The sequence below is a fragment of the Taudactylus pleione genome, unplaced genomic scaffold (genome assembly GCF_031769625.1).
Source record: "Taudactylus pleione unplaced genomic scaffold, aTauple2 ptg000087l, whole genome shotgun sequence".
Classification (NCBI taxonomy): Eukaryota; Metazoa; Chordata; class Amphibia; order Anura; family Myobatrachidae; genus Taudactylus; species Taudactylus pleione.
The window spans coordinates 127501-130000 of NW_028284489.1; the positions used below are offsets into that span (position 1 = coordinate 127501).

At 37.6% G+C, this 2500-nt stretch overlaps 1 non-coding gene and 9 pseudogenes across 1 annotated transcript in view; all 10 read right to left on the bottom strand.

Annotated features, from left to right (window-relative positions):
* Window positions 1-56: 56 nt before the first annotated feature.
* LOC148527907 (5S ribosomal RNA) lies at window positions 57-175 on the bottom strand (annotated as a pseudogene).
* A 116-nt stretch (window positions 176-291) lies between these two features.
* Window positions 292-410, bottom strand: LOC148527908 (5S ribosomal RNA; annotated as a pseudogene).
* Window positions 411-525: 115 nt separating this feature from the next.
* Window positions 526-644, bottom strand: LOC148527909 (5S ribosomal RNA; annotated as a pseudogene).
* A 114-nt stretch (window positions 645-758) lies between these two features.
* Window positions 759-877, bottom strand: LOC148527910 (5S ribosomal RNA; annotated as a pseudogene).
* A 116-nt stretch (window positions 878-993) lies between these two features.
* Window positions 994-1112, bottom strand: LOC148527911 (5S ribosomal RNA; annotated as a pseudogene).
* A 350-nt stretch (window positions 1113-1462) lies between these two features.
* LOC148527912 (5S ribosomal RNA) lies at window positions 1463-1581 on the bottom strand (annotated as a pseudogene).
* Window positions 1582-1696: 115 nt separating this feature from the next.
* Window positions 1697-1815, bottom strand: LOC148527913 (5S ribosomal RNA; annotated as a pseudogene).
* Window positions 1816-1931: 116 nt separating this feature from the next.
* On the bottom strand, window positions 1932-2050 carry LOC148527914 (5S ribosomal RNA; annotated as a pseudogene).
* A 116-nt stretch (window positions 2051-2166) lies between these two features.
* Window positions 2167-2285, bottom strand: LOC148527915 (5S ribosomal RNA; annotated as a pseudogene).
* Window positions 2286-2401: 116 nt separating this feature from the next.
* Window positions 2402-2500, bottom strand: part of LOC148527916 (5S ribosomal RNA) — a 119-nt gene continuing 20 nt past the window's right edge. Inside the window, exon 1 of the ribosomal RNA XR_015877902.1 lies at window positions 2402-2500. This exon is cut by the window's right edge and continues 20 nt beyond it. This is a non-coding gene — a ribosomal RNA (5S ribosomal RNA).

Consider the following 2500-nt stretch of genomic DNA (forward strand, 5'->3'; position numbering starts at 1 on the left):
GTTGAAAAAATTAAATGTAAAATGTAATAGAAAAGAATGTTATGGCAGTATAAAATTACCTACAGCTCCTGGTATTCCCAGGTGGTCTCCCATCCAAGTACTAACCAGGCACAACACTGCATAGCTTCCAAGATCAGACGAGATTGGGCATGTCCACTGTGCTTTGGCTGTAGGTGCTGAAAAGTGTTAAATTTAGACCGCTTTTACTTCTTAACACAAGTAAATTCATTGATAAGTTGAAAAAATTAAATGTAAAATGTAATAGAAAAGAATGTTATGGCAGTATAAAATTACCTACAGCACCTGGGATTCCTAGGTAGTCTCCCATCCAAGTACTAACCAGTCCCAACACTGCATAGCTTCCAAGATCAGAGGAGATTGGGCATGTCCAGTGTGGTTTGGCTGTAGGTGCTCAAAAGTATTAACTTTAGACCTCTTTTACTTCTTAACTCAAGTAAATTCAATGATAAGTTGAAAAATTAAATGGAAAATGTAATAGAAAAGAATATTATGGCAGTATAAAATTAACTACAGCTTCAGGTATTCCCAGGTGGTCTCCCATCCAAGTACTAACCAGGCCCAACACTGCATAGCTTCCAAGATCAGACGAGATTGGGCATGTCCACTGTGGTTTGGCTGTAGGTGCTCAAAAGCATTAAATTTAGACCGCTTTTACTTCTTAACACAAGTAAATTCATTGATAAGTTGAAAAAATTAAATGTAAAGTAATAGAAAAGAATGTTATGGCAGTATAAAATTACCTACAGCACCTGGGATTCCTAGATAGTCTCCCATCCAAGTACTAACCAGTCCCAACACTGCATAGCTTCCAAGATCAGACGAGATTGGGCATGTCCAGTGTGGTTTGGCTGTAGGTGCTCAAAAATATTAACTTTAGACCTGTATTACTTCTTAACTCAAGTAAATTCATTGATAAGTTGAAAAAATTAAATTTAAAATGTAATAGAAAAGAATGTTATGGCAGTATAAAATTACCTACAGCACCTGGTAATCCCAGGTGGTCTCCCATCCAAGTACTAACCAGGCCCAACACTGCCTAGCTTCCAAGTTCAGATGAGATTGGGAATGTCCAGTGTGGTTTGGCTGTAGGTGCTCAAAAGCATTAACTTTAGACCTCTTTTACTTCTTAACTCAAGTAAATTCAATGATAAGTTGAAAAATGAAATGTAAAATGTAATAGAAAAGAATGTTATGGCAGTATAAAATTACCTACAGCAACTAGAATTCCCAGGTGGTCTCCCATACAAGTACTAACCAGGCCCAACACTGCATAGCTTCCAAGATCAGACGAGATGGTACATCTCTAGTTTGGTTTGGCTGTAGGTGTTCAAAACCATTAACTTTAGACCTCTTTTACTTCTTAACTCAAGTAAATTCATTGATAAGTTGAAAAAATGAAATGTAGAATGTAAAAGAAAAGAATGTTTTGGCTGTCTAAAATTACATACAGCACCTGGTATTCCCAGGTGGTCTCCCATCCAAGTACAAACCAGGCCCAACACTGCATAGCTTCCAAGATCAGACGAGATTGGGCATGTCCAGTGTGGTTTGGCTGTAGGTGCTCAAAAGCATTAAATTTAGACCTCTATTACTTCTTAACTCAAGTAAATTCATTGATAAGTTGAAAAAATTAAATGTAAAATGTAATAGAAAAGAATGTTCTGGCAGTATAAATTACCTACAGCTCCTGGTATTCCCAGGTGGTCTCCCATCCAAGTATTAACCAGGCCCAACACTGCATAGCTTCCAAGATCAGATGAGATTGGGCATGTACAGTGTGGTTTGGCTGTAGGTGCTCAAAAGCCTTAAATTTAGACCGCTTTTACTTCTTAACACAAGTAAATTCATTGATAAGTTGAAAAAATTAAATGTAAAATGTAATAGAAAAGAATGTTATGGCAGTTTAAAATTACCTACAGCAACTGGGATTCCTAGGTAGTTACCCATCCAAGTACTAACCAGTCCCAACACTGCATAGCTTCCAAGATCAGACGAGATTGGGCATGTCCAGTGTGGTTTGGCTGTAGGTGCTCAAAAACATTAACTTTAGACCTGTATTACTTCTTAACTCAAGGAAATTCATTGATAAGTTGAAAAAATTAAATGTAAAATGTAATAGAAAATAATGTTATGGCAGTATAAAATTACCTACAGCACCTAGTATTCCCAGGTGGTCTCCCATCCAAGTACTAACCAGGCCCAACACTGCATAGCTTCCAAGATCAGACGAGATTGTACATGTCTAGTGTGGTTTGGCTGCAGGTGTTCAAAACCATTAACTTTAGACCTCTTTTACTTCTTAACTCAAGTAAATTCATTGATAAGTTGAAAAAATGAAATGTAGAATGTAATAGAAAAGAATGTTTTGGCTGTCTAAAATTACCTACAGCACCTGGTATTCCCAGGGGGTCTCCCATCCAAGTACTAACCAGGCCCAACACTGCATAGCTTCCAAGATCAGACGAGATTGGGCATGTCC